Source organism: Micrasema longulum, unplaced genomic scaffold (genome assembly GCF_059751315.1).
Source record: "Micrasema longulum isolate JH-2025_06_02 unplaced genomic scaffold, ASM5975131v1 h1tg001074l, whole genome shotgun sequence".
NCBI lineage: Eukaryota > Metazoa > Arthropoda > Insecta > Trichoptera > Brachycentridae > Micrasema > Micrasema longulum.
This window is the reverse complement of record NW_028278262.1, coordinates 216198-237875: the sequence shown is the minus strand read 5'-3', so window position 1 is coordinate 237875 and position 21678 is coordinate 216198. Positions and strand designations below refer to the sequence as shown.

The following is a 21678-nucleotide window of genomic DNA, read 5'->3' as shown; positions in this document are numbered from 1 at the left end:
TGGTGAATGGTAATTATATTTATTAATTCATGCATTTCATAATATATACAGTTTTTTGTTCACTTTGCCCAGATGTATGAAAATAGTACTTATGATTTTATTAGTGTTACTGTAGAATGTTTTATTATTTAATTTAGTTTTTTGCATTTATTCTTGAATTATTAAAACTTTCTAGTGAATATGTTGTATATTTTTTTAAATACAAATCTTGTTTAATTTTAAGGTTTAATTTTTTTTATAAATCTTGGGTTTAAGGAAATTTAATTTTTATAAAAAAACCAAAAAATAAATATTAACCAAAATATGTTAGTGTTTTAAATATTTGTAAAATACAGATTTGCCATTTATGTTAATAGAATAAAAGAAAATAAAATATTTAATTTTATTCAAATCAAAGGTCATTAAAAATACAAACGATTCTTTTTCTTCCACTTTTTTCTGTCTGTTGGCCAGTTACTCTAATAACCAAGTTTCCTCTAGAAAGGTGGACTGCCGGCTGTCCTTCCGTTTTTTTGGAGGTCGTTCTTGGGGTTGGCAAACTGTACCCTGCTTTTCTTACAGCCATTCATTTTGATCACATGATCATATTGCTCATTCCAGAACCTTCTTTTTTGCCTTTCCTATTCCCTGTCTTACAATTTCCTAATCATCGCATATCCTTAGGAACTCTGTGCTTCGTATTCTTTCACAAAGGGTTCTGTCAGTAATGTTCCTGAGTATCTTCATTAAACACAATAATTGTTTGGGCTTAGGACATTTCTTTACAAATAGGTTTGAGCAAGACAGTGTGTTTAGTTTTTACTGGAACCTGGTAAAGGTAAGTCGTTAGTTTTATACATATCAAGACATAAATAAAAAAAAAACAAAAAATCATCTATATTAATAATCGACATTATAAAGATTATCAACAGATGTGAAAAAAGGGACATGAAATGAAGCTATGAAAAAGACACCACTAAATAAGTTTAATAATTGAAAAATTGTTTTCAGGCGTTGCCTAGTATGTGAATAACTACGATCAGATGAATCTATTTAGAACAATAAGGGTTTCAGCTCTTTGACTTCACTTAACTCAACACATGGAAGAATAGAGGAAATATGGCTGTTTAAACCTAAGCAAAATGGTGAATGTTACAATGTGACAGGTCGTAAGCCCTGCAAATGCCTAAACTTCCATATTTACTTCTCTCACATATTTTCCATCCCTGTTGTAATTTATTAATCTTGTTGACTCCCTAGCGGGTAAAACCCAGTCTTTTGTCTACAAACATTTGGATAAACTCAAAATATTGTAATGTCTGATTATATCCTAGTACAAGTAATATTATGTGTTGCGAAAAAAAACAATAAGTTTGATTACATACAGTTTTACTTTTTGTAACGAAATTAAAAAAAAAACATAATACATAAAAAAACATTCGCCGGACTCAGAACAGAGTTCTGACCCTTGTTAGACTAGCAATGAGACAATAAAAAAATAAAGTATGTGTAGATATTATAATTTATGTAGGTAGATCTATGATTTATTTACAATTTTTTTTTATTACATTTATTATTACGTGTATCAATATATTTATTAACACAAAAAATGCTACTTTTTTTGTTGAGAACATTCTTGTAAATAAATAAATAAATTATTACTACGTTTACTTTGTTTTCTTAAGTTTTTCATTGGTTTCCATTGTAAATAACTTCCTCTTTCGTTTTGCGTCATCCGAGGTAAATAATCGTCAGACCGACACACGAAGTGAACAAATATTAAGCCGATTTAACACCAATATTGGTTTGCACCGTTCGATTACGATATAAAATACAACGACGCCGTTACATTGAACATTGACAATTATTTTAATTTAAAAATGAATTAATTAGAAATTCGACAGTCCCTACATCTGTATAAACAATATCTTATAGTCATTATTAATAAACACTTCTATGAATTCTTTTCTATAATTTATTCAAGGCGATACTGTTCAAATAAATATAAGAACAGTACCTAGTAAATACATAGTTATGGTAGCTTTTTTTTCAGATTTTTAATTCGAGAAATTTATTGTTTCACAAAACCATAAGAGAAATCATTTTTGTTAGCCAATTTAAACAGATTTTAAAAGAAATTTTTCGTCGTTTAAATTTAAGACACTTTTTAGCAAATAAACATTTTTTATATTTTATTATTATTTTTTTGCACCACAACAGGTCAGGAGGCTCAATTATAGTAGTGAAATACAACACAGAACATCCAGGCTTAAGAAAAATCCCTTGAGTTTTTTTTGTGTTCTCACCGGGAATCGAACCCGGAACCTTCCGTGCGCAAGTCAAGCGTGACCACTACGCCACGGAGGCTGCCATTAAAAATGTTTACATTTTATTTCTTCACTTTTTTCATCATTTTATCATTTAATGTCCACTCCCTAGTTGGCGCATATGGTGTCCACGAAGATCCTTTAGGAATCTCTGTCGGCTGCCAGCTCATATGCATCCTCCTAAGTCAGATTCGCGTCTCGTAGATCTGACATGAACTGCCGACAAACAGTCAGCAGTGGACGTCCGGGATATCAATAACCTAAAGCCTTGTAAAGAAGGCAAGCGTGGTTAAGGCTCTCCGGAGGCATTCGCAGTACATGGCCTAGGCAAACGTAACGCATCCCCTTGATGACAGTTGTCATCGGAGTTTGCTGCGGCCGTTCTTTTATTACTTCAGTCCGTACAAAGTCAAACCACCACTCACCTAAGACTTTTCTGAGACATTTATTCTAAAAACTTGGTATTTTGCTATTTTTATCCCTAGTGAGGTGCCACGATTCGCATCCATAGAGGAAAATATGTTATGTTATGCAGGCGTTGAATGTGGATTCTGCTTTTCCTAGCCGAACTCCCAGTTTTTTTGAAAATATATTCCCTAACATACACTCCCGGGTATTTGAAACTCTCGACCGTTTCAATGGCTTGGTTTGACAGAGTTAAGGGATTTTGGGCATCAAAACATGAAGTGTTAATACAGTACATGTGTTTTTGCAATATTGATTTTTAAATCCATGCAAGCGGAGAACTTATTTAGGCTATCTACATTGGCCTGAAGACCCGTGACTGAATCGACAATTATAACCGCATCATCAGCATACTCTAGTTTTTGAAAGGAGGAGATGGATATTCCTCAATCTAGTGGAATTGACTTCCTTAGGAAGAAGTCCATGGGGATTATAAAAATGAACGGTGCAAGGTCGTAACCTTGACAAACTCCGGTGGTTACCTCAAACCAATCTGTGACAACATCATTAGTTTCGATTTAGCATTCACAACTTAAGTGGAGGGCTTTGATAAGTTCGACTAGTTTTATAGGCACCCCATATGATTCTAGTATTTTCCAGAGTGAAGGTCTGTACGGACTATTCTGTCGTAATCTATAAGGCACATAGCCATGGAACTATTTAATTCATTGTTCTCTCGCAGAATACAGCGTGTGTTATGGATATGATTCACGCATGATCTACCAGGTAGGAAATCTGCCTGGTTCTTCCTTAAATACTCGCATAATGTGTCCTCAATTTTTTTTCAGTATTAAATATGCAAGTACTTTTTCAGGTACACTAAGCAGCGTGATGCCACGAAAGTTATTTATACATCAATGGTTCAAAGAAACTTTTACAAAAAAATGCTTTACAGAAATAATCACAACAGTGCACAATAATAATGTAGTACATAATCTGCAATAATAGAATAATTAAAACTAAACAATTTAGTGAATATATAATACAAAAACCAAAAAAGTAAAAAAGAAACATAACATCTCTAAATAAAAGATAACAATAACCATGAGAAAATGTTATGTTCTAAATATAAATATTTAACAGTAGAGTTGGAAATAACTAGATTATAATAATGAAAAAATTAATACAACATTAGTACTTGAAAAGATATAAGTTTTTTAGAGCAATAAAAAAAAAAAAAAAAAAACTTAAATTAACTAAAGAATACATTTATTTGGTGAAATCATCATTGTAAGTTGGTCGAAACAAGTTGTCATTTGGCAATAAATCCACCAATGTACAATAAAAATTGTCTAACATGTTCAAATAAAGAAATAAAAAATCACGTTTTCCAGGAAACGAAGTTAAATTTAACAATATATTTTATCACAGTTTAATGGATCACTCTTCTTGTGCAATGCAGTGATCTCCCCATTTATCCAGTATCTTGGGCACCTCTCTTCTTCCCCAAAGAGCCAACAGTGCCAGTGATGCTGCTTTAAAAAAAATCCGGATGTATATCGTCAACTCCTGGTGGTGTTCCGTTTTTCAAGATCGACACGGCGATTTTTATTGCAGCCAGTGTCGGAGAACCGTCAGAAATGTTGACTGCCCGTAAAGTGTTTGTCGGCCTCGTGGTGCAGTGGTCAGCGCATTTGCCCACCATGCAAAAGGTTTCGGGTTCGATTCCTGACATGTTTGATATGAAATATTTATTTAAAAACGTGTTTTTACACCAGAATATTTCATAGTCTCTGGACTGGTACTTGAAGCGTAAGACTGATCATATAACCTTCATGTAACAAAAATGATCAATATACACTGCGATCGGTGTACCAATACAGTGCACTATGCACTATTACGTGATTGTAAATGATGATGAGAGTGTTTGTTGCAGTCTTTTAAATTTATGTTTATTGACACTGTTACTAGAAAACATGTTTGGTGATCTAGGATTAAAACATGCAGTTTTTTTTCGTGTAACAAACAATAATATATAATAGAGACTACAAGTATCTTAATTTGAAATCTCTTGAAATATTAGTTCACTAGTTTTGGATAGTCAAGCCTGCGTCATCAGGTGTATATATGTATAAAGCCGAAATAATAAATAATATAAAAACATAATGACAAAGTGATAGTATTTTCTATTCTTGATTTCTTTATGTACCTACTAACTCTCGCTGCAAGATTTTGTTAAAATAATCTAAATAAAAAACTTTTATCTCACGTAGTGTACTGAGGGTTTTTATTCAGTAGGTTAGGTACCCACTGAAAATAAATTTAATTAAAAACACAGATGTATGGTTATTTTGGTTTCCTTTAATCGAAACGATCGTCGAAAATTTGTGTTCAATGTAAGAAAAATAACTTGAACCGATAACTAGATATTGTCTGAACATCTGTTCAAATAACCATTTTAATGAACATGGATAATTTTAGGGAAATTTATTGCAATTTCGAGATGATATATAAGATAAGGCGGAAAAAACGAAGCCATTAGACACACTTAATTGACTCAGTGACAACGTTTAGTAATCAAATCATTTCAAAATGTTGTTCAGGGTGTTTTTAATCTTTGCTTTGGTTTTTGTGGTTGTAAACGTAAGTAAATCTTATTTTTTATTTCTTTTATTTTTAACGGAATTATTTCAGTATGTTATATTGATAGGTACATCAATTTAAAAAAAAAACAAAACGAACCATCACGCCGTTTCCTTGTAAGGGTTGGCAGAGATGATTGAACTCCAAATCATTCTGTCTTTGCATAGGTACAGATGATTTATTCGTATATAATAGTCACCGATTATTCCGACTTTTGACAAGTATTTGTTGGATTTGGACATGTTTTAAACCTTTCTCGGTCATTCTCGTTTTCTGCGTGCATCAAAATTTATTAATCTTTCTAATCAATTTAAAGCTTATCAATTCATAGAATACTTTTTCGTTCACATTCCTTAGAGATTTCTTTTAATTCCCAGCAATAAAATGATATTTTCGAGTGATATTTATTTATTAATATTGTTTAATACTCTTTTCTTCCTCTCCTTTTATTTTCTTTTAAACTAGTATCAAATTAATCAATTGAATTAACGTATATAATTGCTAGAAGATAAATGCATTTCATTGTGGTTTTTCACAGAGGTATTAACCCCTCCCCGGTGATGTGTAGCTAGTACACATTGCGTCTAATAACTATTTTATCTTTATAAATATAATTAATATTGTGTCTAGATTTTCAGTTATCCTCCATTACACATTAAAGTATCGACTGAAATATTTTTTCATTAAATAATAAGTACTTATTAGGCACAGAAAAGTATTTTATCGGAAATCGGAGATAAATTACAAATATCATCAAAAATCTACCAAAAACACTTGGCGTTACACGTTCACTACATGTCCAGTAACGTAGTCCAGTACTAGCTACTTAGTAGATCTCTGGAAATTGGCGCGGGTGCACGTTTTGCCTGAGTCGTTAGCGATACCCAATGTTTTTTTCATGTTTTCATCAGTTAGATTTGAAATATTATCATCTTTGAATTAAATTATAGTTTAAATTTGTTGCAACAGAGAGGCAAATCATTTTTGAGAAGGGAATATGGAAGTCTAGGCATTTACAGGGCTTATAATCTGTCAGTAACTTACTGTCAGTCTGCAAGCATTTGGACATATTCAAAACATTGTTAAATTAAGGTTAATTAAAGACATTCCCTATAAATATTCCATTTTTCCCTTTTAAAATCTCTTTTTTTTTTAATGTGTAGTGACTGCACAGCACCGTAACGCGCGGGTGTTTTTAGAACAGAAAGGGAAAGGTTCAGACCGAAAAAATGAAGATGAATTTTTTTATATAGTTGGTTGGAAGAAATTGTCATTTGGGTATAAGCCCAAAAAATAACTCAAAAAATAAATAAACAAAATCGTGTTGATATTTTTATATAAATTTTTTATTTAACTTTTTAAACATAATATAAATTGTAAATTGGCAGGCTTATTTCCAAATGGAAATTTCTTGAAACCAACCAATAAAATAAAGTGTTAAAGTTAGTCAAAATAATTAAAATTTCAAAGCGTTTTCAACAGAAATTAATAATAATAATAATAATAAAGACACACAAAAATAGAAGTAACAATATTTGTATATTAACTACCTTAAATCAACACTAGGGGAAAAAAGAATATAAAAAAAGGAGTAAAAGAGGATAGATTTAGGAAGGGAAAAGAAATATTTCTTTAGATTGATTTAAATAGTGATACTGTAGAGACATCCTTGTTATTAAATGGAAGATGATTTCCAGTCCAGCCGCATAGACACTATGTGAGTTAGAGAAGAAAAACGAATTGCGGATGGGAATTAAAAGGGTGTTTTAAGAATTAGAACGAAGAGGTTAAACAACAAACTGTTATTTTTTTTTACGGTGGTATATATTATACAGGAGCGTTAGGACTTTAAAGTAGAATAAACAGAAGTTAGAGGTAGTGATAGTCTCTCCGCTGTCTAATTTTGAGCTATTTTAGTTACCTACGATAAACAGATATGTAGTTATATTTTCTCGGACTACATTTTCGTTCACGCCATTTTCCTGTAGAGAGGAAAAAATATCACTTTACTATATCTTTGCATGCAGACCTCGCTTGTTCTTAATTGCCATAAGGACACACGCCTATTATTCCGACTTTTGACACATCTATTTTCAAGTTTTTATTAGATTTGGTCTCGCCACATCTTTCTCGATCTACCTCGTTTTCTACATTTTTTCGCTGTTTTTTTGCTCTATATGTACGCACCTACGCTGCGTAAAAAAACACACCTGCATATGTAATTAAAAATACAAAAAAACAAAAATAATTCCAGACACAGAACCAAAAATATCAGCCTTACCTTCATACGGATTACCATTTCTGTGGAGTCTGTAAAGAGACAATGTGATAGTTTGTTGTAGAATTTGCCAAATAAAAATGAAATCTATGGCGGGTATGTTGACCAGGTACATGCTTCAGTAAATCTGGAATTCAATAAAGTTGTTTAGTTATTTACAACTCGTTGAAAATGGCCTTCAAAATCAAATATTTGGGTAAATCATAAAAACAAAAATATTTTTTTTTCTTTAAAAAAATAAAAATAAAGGAATAAGAGGTCTGTTAGATTTTTTCAACAGCAATGTTTCAAACGGCCGATTTTTGGCCCGAGAGGTTTAAACAGTAAACATTTACCCTATTTTCATACTGTTTAGCATCTAACATTTAAGAGCCTAAATTCAAAAAGGTGCTCCCCTGTATTTCGAGCTGGAAACATGCATGCAAAAAACATATAATCTGGTGAACGAGATGTAAAATTAAATAATAACAAATGATATTTTTTATGTCCTAGGCCGGTATCTTTGATGCAGCCAAGGAACTTGCAGAAACAGGAATTTCTCAAACCACAGATCTTTTGAAGAACGGAATGAACAAGACAACAGGATTATTAGGGGCAATATTTTGATGAAGGTAAATAAAATAGTAATCAATGAAGGTTTAAATAAAATTTTATGTACAGTAGAAAAATACATTAAGCGTAGTTTGAAAACGCACTGAAGCAACAAACAGACGAAATATTAAATGGAGCCATCGAATGTTTTTATAATTTGTTTGAGTTCAGGTGTATGAAATCTTGATTCCACCCACAATAATTATTCCTCCTTATTCTCTTAATCATATTAAAGTGCCCATGCGGCGCGACTGTGGAATCATCTCTCATCCTCTATCAAAGATGTTTCTACAGTGGCTCTGTTTAAATTTCACCTGTAGTCTTTTTTCTCTTCCATCCCGTTTTTTTCTTATTTTCCTCTTTGTATTAATATGTTTTAATTTATATACGCATATTGCTTAGTCTATTTTTGTTTTTATTTTACATGTTTTTCTTGTATGCATTTTGAAACTAAGCGTTTATAAATAATACTTCTTACTTTATTGGTAGCCCGCAATTTTATAAAAATGTATGCACAAATAGTTTAAAAAATATATATTAATACAATTCTGTGTGTGATACAGAACTGAAAACCTAGAGGAGTGTTTTCGACACGACTGCTACCCTCAGGTAAAATTCTGATTAAAAAGAATGGAAAGAAGATAAATCCGCCTATAAGAATAGTAATTAGTCCGTTTGGTTACCATACTTGAGGTCCTAGTTTCAATTCCTGGTAGGGGTAGACGTTTCAGTTATTGTCTACAAATATTTAAACAAACACAAAATAGTATTTTGTTAACTACATTCTCTTATCTGCATCTAACGAGGCATTGGGCACTGCATTATTGGTGTATCAATCACAGTATTTCTGGATCATTTTTTACTCCTTGAAAGTAAAAACAGTGTGTTTCAGGTTTCTTCACTGTAAAAACACAATTTTATATTCATGTTTAAGTGTGCCTCGTGGTCTAGTGGCGAAATCGTGTGTCTGCAATGCGTCTGGTATCCGGTTTGGTTCCGACAAGGTTAAAGTAAAATATTTATTTTTAGGTAGTTAACACTGACCAATATCCGAAGCGTAAGGTCCTAAATACTACAGGGTTCAGGAAGGGTAAAATAATGATTTTTTTGAAATTATTTTCCAGGTCCACTAAGATGACAAGACAAGCACAAAACCCGGAATCCGAGTAGTGAACAATTTTTAATTTAGGTACAATACAAAATATTATTTTATAAAAATGCAAAAAGTTTATTTATTGTTGTAAATAAGACCAAAATATTTGTAAATTATGTAAATATATTATGAATCTTTAAATGTTTTTTTTCTATAAATCGGCATTCTTGTTTAAAACGGTAAATACTTCACCGTAAATTGTGAAAATTTAACAATGAACACACCTTTTTTATGTTTTAAAAAAAGCTTCGATTGAAAGTGTTTTTTTTTTTTAAATAGATTACTCGCTAAGCTTCTATTTCAGAGGCTAATCATCTAGTGGAAAAGAGAAGGCGCGGAAGAAAGTTATAAAAAATCAACATAACATCTAGACTAATTGAGATTTTTTTTTTTTTTGATTTCTTCGAACTGGTGAAATCGAACTGTCGACACCAGTTACACAGTTAGCCGTTTTACCAACAGTGCATGTAGGTATAAATATTTTTAGCAGAGATGGAAATCCTATCATTTTATTTTTTTTTTTGCACCACAACAGGCCAGGAGGCCTAATTACAGTGGTGAATTACATCACAGAGCATCCAGGCTTGAGAAAAATCACATTTTTAATTTTAGTGTTCTCACCGGGAATCGAACCCGGAACCTTCCGTGCGTGAGTCAAGCGTCTTGACCACTACACCACGGAGGCCGCCGTTGAACTAGCTTCCAAAATACTTATATCCATGCACTTTTTCTGTTTTCTCTTTTCCTATTCTTGTGGGATACTTGTCAAGACCATTTGCAAAAGAAAATACAATCTTAGTACTCCGGAATCTATTTTTAAATAGTTTTGAAATTAAAAAAATATTTTTAAATGTTAAATCCCACTCTTCCACACTTATTTCCATTTTTCAACAAACAAACCTCAGAATAACAATAAGTAATTATTTAAAATGGAAATTTCACAAATTAACCATATCAAAAAAATCCAATTCAATTATCTACTTGTAAAAAAAGCCTTCTCATATATGACATCAAATATGCTACTAAAAATTTACACAACCTATATTAGACTTACTCTCGAATACGGGTTTCAGGTATAGAATCCCTATTTTGTTAAGGATATCAACTTGTTGGAAAGAGTAAAAAGACGAGGTACAAAGTTGTCGCAGAGAATAAAACAGATTCCATATGTGGAGAGACTCTCGGTCTCACAACGCTGCAGGAACGGCGAAAAAGGGAGGACCTGATAGAGACATACAAGACGTAAAACCGTCACTACAGCTACCCAAATTTGGATCCCATGTTCAAGCTTTAAAAAAATACTCGTCTTTGAGGCCACAGTCTCAGGCTGGGGAAAACGAGATTCAATATAAATCCACGGAAGTATTTCCTGAGTAAGAGGGTTGCTGATGGTTGTAATAAGTTCCCACAAGAGCTGATTTAAATGTGAAGTCTCAATGGGTTCAAAAAGGACTTGATTCGTTTCGGAAAAGTTAAGGTGTGCTAACAGCTAACTTTCATTAAAATAACAAAAGCTTTAAGCTGTTCGTTTAAAATTATTACAATAATAATAATAATAAAAGTTATTTTACGACTTTTAGGACATGGTAGGAAAATTTTATTTCAGTCAATTATAATAAATCAAGTATTTCTCTCTTTCTTACAAAAAAATATATAAGAGGTATTTTATTTCATATTTTTTGAGAAACCAGCAGTTCTACATACATATTTATAGTAAACGACAGGTAAATTGTATAAACTCGGAACCAATAACAGGTTTCCACCAATTTTACAAAGTTTGTTAGGAAAATCGTTGTAAAAGATGGAAATCCTGGAAGTAAAAGTGTTTCAAAGTAAACAATACTTATTAAATTCACTGTTTATTTTTAAGGTGTACAATCTCAATTTAAACTTAGGTAGTTACGTGTATTTTAAACGCTATAGTTAGATATTTAACTCAACAAACATGATATATGTTTCTATACATTTCTTAAAACACACCATGCGATGTTTTCACAAATTCAACTAAATATACAACAAATATTTGGAACTTTTAAGCAAGTCTGTGAACATTAAATACAATTTAAATAATGAAAATATTCAGCGTGCTGTTGCGAGCATGGGTAGTAATGTTAACTATCTAAAACGACTAGCTCACTACTGTCGCTACTAAGGGTAGTGACGGAGGGTGGTTGAACGAAATAGCATTCTGATTAGAGCTGAATGAGCCGAATGACGTATAATATGACAAAAAATCACGTTTGGATTTTGAAACTTTAAAACTAGACAAAATAAATTTAAAATCGCAGTAATATAGAAGTCAATGTCGGCGTTTTTAATAAACAATATTTTTGATATTATTGAAAACCGGTATCTATGCTTTAGTCACCCCAGAGAGATAACATTATTTTCTCACATAACAAAATATGACGTAAGATGTGTAAAATAGATTTAGAATCCTGGTCGAGTGCTTTTGACTCATTGGCTACTCTCGGATAAAAATCCTGAATAAGGAAATCGAGTGAAGATAAGTCCGCTTCTTAGTGAACTGGCAAACGCGTTCGCTTGCTATGCTTGATACCCCGGGTTTGATTCCTAAAAAAGCAACATGAAATCCAATGTCGAATAGATTTTTTTCTTTTCAATATTTTATCGAGAGTTGATGTACATAAAAAAAGACATACTTATTTTTTTAAAATATATATGCATTCATATATGGTATTGTTTTTTTATTGAAAATAGTTTATTATAACGTCACAAAAAAGCTGTGAAATTACTGTGCCTAAATATAGTGATTTACGACATTTGGCCATTTTAGACCTAAGAGCTACAGAAATATTGTAAAATAGTTGGTTCTATTCTGCGATATTTCATGCTCTTTGACTGGCGTGATAATAAAAACGTTATAAATATATTTGAGAAAAAAGTTGAAGAGTTCACAACAAAAACGGGCTCATTACCATGTAAATAATTTTATAGTAAAGTAAACATAAGATATATGTCGGCCTTGCGGTGTAATGTTCAGAGCAAATGCCTACCATGCAAGAGGTCTCGGATTCGATTCCCGACAGGGTTGATATGAAATATTTATTTTAAAAGGGTGTGTTCATACTAGAATATTTCAAAGTCCCTGGACTGGTACCTGAGGCGTAAGACTGATCATCTTACCTTCTTGTAACAAAAATGATCAAGATACTCTGCGATTGATGTACCAATGCAGTGTCCTATGCACCATTGGGTGCGGAAAAAGAAAAATTAATAAATGAATGAATGAAACATAAGAATAACAATTTCAATATTGGAAAATTTTGTTTAATTGAATGACATGTGAAAAAACTATAAAAATCGTCTATGTCCTTTAAAATAAATCAAAAACTACTTCTTTGAATAAACAAAAAAAAACTCAATAGCTATAATTGCATTATTTTACTGTTTGCAATTTGTTAGATTTGAATATTTCGTTACATTGAACTCATTTAGGAAAAAAAAAATTTAACCCGCCAGGAGTCGCGCTATGAGCATTTTGGTCACGATGATTTTAAATGACTATATTTCTGCAATATAATATGACATTATTTGGGAACAAGCGTCTAGGTACGTTCCTAAGTATCCTTCCTTTATCAAACAGGCCAGTGTACATAATTGTTAGTACCTGCACGCACGTAAGTGCAGAGAAGCAATTTGCTCATGGCCCAAGTAAAGACGTAAGTATTTTAAATTTTTTCATCCATAGAAATAAACTTTACATCACGTATTTATTCCATGATGCTCAGTATTTTCTACATAAATAAATAATTTTTAATATTATTCACTAGAGACGAACCAGAAAACCATCAAACTTCTTCTTGATAAGAAGATGATTCTCACAATGATATTGTTTTGGATTGTGAAGACTGTATTTTGGGAATAAAAACAACATTTTACTGTCTTACATACCAAATAATACGACAAAGAAGGTGGTTTTAAGTTTGTTTTCACTTCACAAGGATGATAAAAACTTGACAAACAATTTGTAGTTGACACAAAACCCGAGATTATAACATGATATAATTGAACTAAAAAACGATTTCACAAATTAGTTTTAGGTTAAAGACAAACAATGAAACGAATAGAACTATGTTCTGATGATGAAACAGAAGCTGCGTTGAATGGATTTTGTTTGATTTATACAAGAAAGAATAGAAAAAAAATACTTTGCACTGAACATGAACATGACATACGCGTGTTCTACACGTTTTAAATGATACACGTATAATGCTCTAGTATAAGAATAATTCATTGATTTATAAAGTACTTTAAGTACTTATTTTATTTTTACTCGCTTTAAATTTTAAACCCACTTTTAATAGACATTCATAAACACAGTACTCGATCCAAAAATAACATTAATATTGGGCCTGTGAAGTTTACAAAGTTTGGTACTAGATTGTTGCAATACATAGGTTTTAAGGAATTTAATAAATTTCCGTTTTAAGATACAGAAACCGGACGTACTAATTTAAGAATGATTTTTTTCTAGAAGAATTTCAAGTAAATAATAAAAGCGGACCCAGAGAATGCTTATTTTATGTTGAAATATTATTTTTTTACATTTAATTTTGATGGATTACATCGCTGGTTTTGTTTCGATGCAAATTTTGTTTATTGTTTTTATTAATATTTTATGAATTGTTTTTATTAGTTTTATAATAATTAATGAAATTTTCATTAAATAATTTAATTTTAATCTATTTTTTTGTTGATTTGATTTAAATACGCATTTTATTCATGTTTATTTCATTATTAATTCCTACAATTTTTACAATGGTTTATATTCAATTAAATAATTTATTTTGCTCTTATTGAAATATGTAATTACTATGTGTTAACATAAAATTTACGAAAAATAATTGTGTCTTTTTTTTATGGTTTCAATATTTAGGTGTATGATGTTTTATTTTTCATCGTTTTTAAAAGAAATAAATAAATAAAGACGCGTGAGTATTTTGCTCGTGTACGCGTATCTGTGAAACTTTTTATTTGCGACTTCTAAAGGGGTAATAACTCAAAAATCGAAAAAAAACGCAATGACCCAATTTTTACTGTATACTATAGAATTTTTATTCGCCTTTTTAGTTTGATAATATTTTTGATTTATTGATCAGAAAAATGAGATTGAATTTTTAAAAAAATGATTGTTTGTTTAAACTGACAATCTTTATTTGCAATTGGTTTGTATAAGGTGTACATACATAGTTTTTGACTTTTGCGAACCGTAATCAGCTGTACAAACTAACGAAAACATTTTTGGAGCATGACTTATGCAGTTTTTTTAAACAATACTTATATATAAGATTAGAAGGTGGTTTATGAACCATTACTCTACGTGCTAACGTGTAGTAAGTTACTTACGAAACCAAACAAAATGTATTTCTTCAAAGTATTTGCCATTTTTGCTTTCCTCTTCGTTGTTGCCAACGTAAGTTTACAATATTATTATGTTTTACTTTATGAATCAATTTTTAAGTTTTTATAACCACAATAAGCAGGGAGAAAAAAACATTTATTTACATAAAACCTACGAAAGTTCTAGTACATTTGCTTTAAATTGATTTAAACAGTGGATAAAATAAACAAGTCACCATATTTATGCCAAGACTATGGCTATTTTTATACAATAGGCCTTATATTCTTAAATCAGCCAAAACTGTTTTCAAAATTTTACTCAAAACAATTAATCTTTCCGGTATTATTGGTAACTCATAATTTTGAAATATGTTTATTGATTAACATTGCACATTTTCTAATTTGTTATAAAATTCACATTCTCTTATATTTATATATATATATATATATATATATGTATATATATATAATTCCTCTGTACGTGTGATGTCACTGAACTCTTTCTAAACGGCTTAACCGATTTACATGAGGTTTTTAGAAAAATGTAGATCTTTGCGCTGTGCGTGTTCGTAGATATTAAAATCTTCAATCTTATGTGTAAAAAAAAAGTAAAGACCATTAACGTTTTATTTGTCGATCTACCAGGGTTAAATTCGAGGAAAATTGACAGAAAAATTTAAAAATTTATTTTTTTGTGAAAAGAAAGTTTGTTTTTGAATGTTTATAAACAGCATTTCTTTTTTGTGGATTTCAATCAGATTCTTTCCTTTAATTCCTTATAATTCCTATCTATTTATTTCTTATTACTGGAATTTTGGTAATACTAAAATAATTTTTAATTCAATACATTTTTAAAAATCGTATTCCCACATAAGTACACCCCTCTGTTGGTGAGAAGACCGGAATTTGACGTTTGCAAAAAGAATGCCATATTTGAAAAAATATTTATTTTATGTTTTGAAATTTAACCATAAACAAGTAGCTACTCAAATTTAATATTTGAATATTAACAATTTGTAGTTTTGCAATTCGATCACAAACAAGTACCTAGGTACCTACTTATCAATAAAAAGTATTTTTCCAAGACATGCCAACGTTCGGGCAGGACAACGTTTGTCGGGTCAGCTAGTTTGTTATAAAATTGTAATAGATTGTTAAGATTTATATTTTCGTTTATCAAACTACTAAATCAATTGTTATTTATTGCACCGAGAGTGTATACTGAGTATAGTCAGTAAGATGGTTCCTTGAAAACCGCAAACAGCTAAATACGTTTAAAGTCAATATTACCAAATAAATTTCTGCACAGTATTACAGAAAAAAAGATATACTCCAGGCTATGAAATGAATCCAACACAAAATATGTTTCTAATTTCTTCTTGATGCTAAGTGTAATTTTAATTTGTTATACCTTTATTACTAATATCATTACTATGTTATATTGCAAACCAGCAAATTTACAATTTGTTGGCCTTTTTAACAGACTTTTTTTTTGACAGATTGTGAAATCCAAATTTAAAAAAAATTAAAAAATTCTCCGTATATGTACACTGTTTCTTCTTGTTTCTCTTCTCTTCAATATAAATAAATATGTATGTTTATACGTAACTCTTAATAATTTAAAATTAAAATAAAATATCATAAAAAAAAAAATAAAAAAAAAAAATAAAAAAAAAAATAAATAAAATAAATAAAAATAAATATGTGTTTATGTTTTTCCTTTTTAAAAAAAAAATGTTATTACTATTTTATTTTATTTTTACATCTGAGTATGTTTTTCATTCTTTATTTCCATTCTTAATTCTTAATTACTCTTACAAGTTTTCTTCATTTTTAATATTATTTCCATTTGTAAATACTCACTACAAACTACAAACCTTAAAATATTTTTTTTTTTCACTTAAATTTTAATTTTTAAACAACTTTCATTTATGTTTTCTTTTTCCTTCTCTTTTTTATACTTTCATAATTAACATTAGATTTAATTGCTTTTTAATATGGAAACTTCACTGGTCCATTAGAATTAAGTCCAATTGTGTAAAATATTAAACCTTGTAACTGTACTGTATGTTTCCTGAATAAAAAAAAATAAAAAAAAATTAAAAAAATAAAAAAATCATGAAAACATTTGAAATCGATACGACTTAAAAGTTTCAAAAGCAATATTTTTTTTGTCTCTTTGATTTACAATGTCTTTGAAGAACATTGTAAACATATTTTTTCTATAAACATTATAAATGCAATATGCTCAATCATTTCATTATTTAAATCAGTCTTTATTTGTTATCAAGGTGTTTAATTATTGAAATAATTATAAATAGGTGTCGGAAGCAAATATTTGTCAATTATCTTCAGTAAAAGAAATTAATAAATTACAACAGGGATGGAGAATACTTTAAATGAGGGAATATGGAATTCTAGGTATTTACAGGGCTTATGACTTGTCATTGGCTGGTTTAAGTGGCCACTTTACCCACTGTGTAACATTTACCATTTTGCCTATCTTTAAAATCCATATTTCTTCAATTCTACCGTTTGTTAAAGAAATTAAACAGAAGTGAAGAATCCCGTTCGTGCAAAATTCCACATTTCAGTGGAAAATTTTAAAACTAAGGAATTAACATGTTTATAAAAGAGAAAGGGAACCTTTTGAAAAAATGAGATGTGGTTAGCTGGTTAAAGTGTTCTTAATTTATGTTATTTGTGGAACCAATGTACTGCGCTATTCACCTTCGGGTGTGGATGGGATTTGATTACATATATATTATGTATGATAAAGCATTAACCATTCTGTTTATGTTTGAAATATTCATATTATTTTAACATTTAAATCTGTCGATTGTTGTGAAATAAAAGAGCTGAAACCTTTATCACGCGCAATATACATATATATAAATACAAATCAACGCCTTGAATTACACTAATAATAAAATAATTAATATTACACCGTGCGTAAAGTGATAATCTTAACATAAAGCTCGTTCTTGATGTTCATTTTTAAAACTCAATTTCTTTTTATTTTCTACGTCACAACTTTTATATTTCGATCTTAATAACTAATTAAACTAATTTAAATCAAATTTTTATCCCAAAGCATTTGAAAATATTTAAATTACCAATGTATAAGGAACATTTTTTTACAATTAAGTAAGCGAACATGATACATATTATTTTACATTAAGTGTAGTCAACAAATTCGACCTCTTAGGAATTTAATGCGAAGGTGAAGATTGCATACACATTAAAAGCAGTAAACACCTTCTCGTTGTTTAGCCAGGTGAATAATTTTACTTGCGTTATTTTTTATTTGGTTAAGTTATGCTTACAGAACTACACACTTTTTATTTATCTTCTACTAATATGACGTAGATGCAAGGCAAAGTAATGTATATTAAATCATATAAAACAATATTTGTTTGAGTGCAAACTTGCGATATACACAAAGTATAAAAAAAACAATAGATGCTTGGGAAAAAAACAATTAGTTTGTTTTGTTTTTGCAAATTTATCACAGAGTATATCACGTGTTTTGTGATATTTCTATGACATTGGTAATTTATTTAACATAAGCTAAATGAAAATATGTGAAGAATAAATGATTTTCTTAGTTCAGCAGGGCAGTAAAAAATAACGTATTATAGACTTTAACAGTACTTAGAGTGACTTTTTTTATTTTTAATACAAATATTTGAGTTCTTTTTCTACACACAAACTCTCAAATTATCAGACCATTTCCTATAAGTCGTTCATGACTAATGCTGAAAAATTTGGAATAGAGTTGTGGTAAACAAGTATTTGAACTTCGGTCCTTCAACCGGTGAGTTCAAAAATACTACCACAACCTGGTTTGATTTACCAATTTATTGACTTTCCCGACAATTTTCAATGGAGAAAAAATATTTAAAATCAACATTTCAAAAACACACGATGACCACACAAAGCAGACGAGAAAAATGACGTAACTTTTTAATAAGTTTATATTATAACCCTAACGGCTTTTTAAAATTATGAATAAAATCTTTAAAAAAATTATTTTAAAAGGCATAACCTAATATACTCCACATTAAAAAAAAATTTAACAAAATTATTTTGACTACATAGCACAAATGAAAAATTAAATTAAAATTAAAGTCGTGTTTTTTTTAAATTAATTTTTATTTTAAAAAGGGAAATGTTTTATATCTAAAAATTTACGCAGAGTATTCAATTTTAAAAGCCATTTTCAAGTCATTTACAAATTTTAAAATGGGATTTAAGTTCAACCTCGGATTTTTAGATCCGTGAATCCACAAGACTAGCCAAAAGACCACAACCCGGTAAAATAAATAATAATGTTTCGTAAAACCTATCTTCTGGTTACAAATTTGATTTTGTCAAGAGGAATAGGTTATTACAGAAGACTGGCGCAAGATATTGCATGGATTTGTTTATTATTAATGGTAATATGATGTACAAAAAAATTAAACTTAAAATACACATTTGGTCATGATATTCACAATTTCAATACGCGTTACTCAGGGAATCTTCATGTTTCTAAGTTTTGCTCAACAAAGTTTGGCAGTAGGTCTTTGGAAAATATTGGCCATTCCGAATATAATAAACTGCCCGATGAGCTAAAACACGAAAATTTTAATAAGATATCCAAAAGTGTCGCAAATAAAAAATATTACTTAAATCTTTTTGATAATGATAGTTATTAATGTAATTTATATAGATGGTGTAAAGTATTGTGTTTTATGTTTCTTTTATAATAATGTTTTCTTACTTTTTCGGATGTATTAACTATGCATGATATTATGTATTGTCACAAAAATGTTTTTTTTTATGCACGGCCCAAATGAGTTTCTTTAATAACTCCTGGGAGTATAATATGTACTCTTTGTATTATATGTTTTATTAATAATAAAAAAAAAAAATAAAAAAAATGTCCCCCAAAAAAGTTAAAAAATTTACTGTTGATGTAAGTAAAACGAGTCAGGATATTATTGATTCACAATTTTAACTGTTCCTTGAAATAACAGTTTAAAAACAGCATATTTTCATATTTCGTAGTAGATAAGAAACAGTTTAATTTGTTTTTGTAAAACCATTTCAACAGATTTTTGTACCAGATTAAGTGTGCACACGGTGCTCTAAGCTGTTATTTAGAAACCAGTTACGTTTTTGAATCGAAACGGGTAATGTTACTGCTACTCCTTTGAAATAACTGAAACGTCCATCTACAAAACATAATCCTACGTATTGTCCCGATGATAATATGATAGTCATATTTAAATTGTTGTATTTTGACGTAATATGTATCCGTACCTTTCCATTATGTCGTATCCTAACTGAACATATGGCTTTTGGCTCATAGCGTTGAGGATACGTTACTATTGTATATAATATTGTCCGTACTTTTGTAATAGATAAATATTTAATTTTCCAGGCAAGCATCCTTGATTCTGCTACTGATGCTTTAACCAAGGCAGGAGATGCCATCAAGGGTGGACTTAGCAAGATTCCTGGACTTTCGTAAATTTATTTAGTAATAACTATGGTGAGTAATAAATTATTATAAACAACTGGAAATTATACAATGAGGAAATTCAGAGTTATTTTTTATTTGTTAAAAGACTTACTACTTACTTACTATAGAGTTACAAATGATAAAATCAGGCGAGAGTGTAAATCTGAGTCAAGTATAATTGATAAGATTAAGAAAGGGTCTCTGAGATGGTTTGGTCTCGTAGAACGAATGGACGACGAAAAAATAGTAAACCAAGTATATATGGCAAAAATGAACGGCAACGTGAGACGAGAACGACCAAGGAAGACGTGGCATGATCAGGTAAACCAAAATCTTAAGTCTGGTCATGTCAAAAGCAGACAGAACCAAAGGGCATGTATGACAAGATGTACGAATGTGGAAGAAGCTAGGAATGTATACCAGGAAAGACGTGTGTGGCGGTCCATTCTCTCTGCCTACCTCTACGGGGAAATGGCATGATGGTAGTAGTAGTAGATTATATAACTAAGCCAAATTTTTTTAAAATTTATATATCGTATTATCAGATCTATGATTTTTTCAAGTTTTGTATTTCTGTAATAACTCTGGGTAAAACGCCACAGATTCTGTCAGTTCTCCCGATTAGTTCGTTTACGGTAAGCAATCCGGATATCCTTCACAGCTGTCATATCATTGGTTGGTTCCAACCAGAAACGTCGTACACAATTGTGTGATTTTATTACAATTTTTTTTTCGTATATTTTCGTAATATTCTAATTTTTACCGCGCGCAAGAAAACATTTTTCTATCTAATTTCCCGCAGGGCTGAAGTTTCTCATTAAAAGATTTTATTAGTTATTTTATTAGCATATTTGATTGATTTTTCTTTTATGCGTTGTGGATGACTAAAGACTATGCACTATTCAGATTATCAAAAAGTATCTTTTTTTTCAGGAACATCAATGTTTACATCTCAACAAATGAGTACATGGAAATGGACTAAACTACGCAATAATATTTGTAAATTTGAAATAAATTTATTTTAAGCCCCACACACAGAGCATAATTATTACATTTGAGGAAACGAAGATGATCAAAAATATTTATAAAATAACGGTCAATATTACAGAACGTTTAAAACAATCACTTTGACCAGCTAATAACAAGTCATGAGCTCTGTAATTGCCTCGACTTCCATATTCCCTTCTTAAATGTTTTTCCCCTCTATTCAAATAAATTACAATCAATGTTTAAAAAACAAAATCAAAATATTTTAAATAAAAATATATAATCAATTAAGTAATGATGGTAAGTGAAAAATTGAATACACCTGGCAAAGATAATTATAAATTCAAAATAAAATATAACGAAATACAAAAAAACAATACTTTCCAATACCAAAGAAAAAAAAACAAATTACGGACAAAGACACTATAATTTTCTAGCCCCT

At 30.0% G+C, this 21678-nt stretch overlaps 2 long non-coding RNA genes across 2 annotated transcripts; both read left to right on the top strand.

Annotated features, from left to right (window-relative positions):
- The first annotated feature begins 5234 nt into the window (after window positions 1-5234).
- LOC148277177 (uncharacterized) lies at window positions 5235-9517 on the top strand. Its single transcript, XR_015823564.1, has 3 exons — window positions 5235-5354; window positions 8125-8243; window positions 9348-9517. It is a non-coding gene; the product is annotated as an uncharacterized LOC148277177 (long non-coding RNA).
- A 5193-nt stretch (window positions 9518-14710) lies between these two features.
- LOC148277176 (uncharacterized) lies at window positions 14711-21282 on the top strand. The gene is made up of 3 exons (XR_015823563.1): window positions 14711-14813; window positions 20169-20279; window positions 21183-21282. It is a non-coding gene; the product is annotated as an uncharacterized LOC148277176 (long non-coding RNA).
- The last annotated feature ends 396 nt before the right edge of the window (window positions 21283-21678 follow it).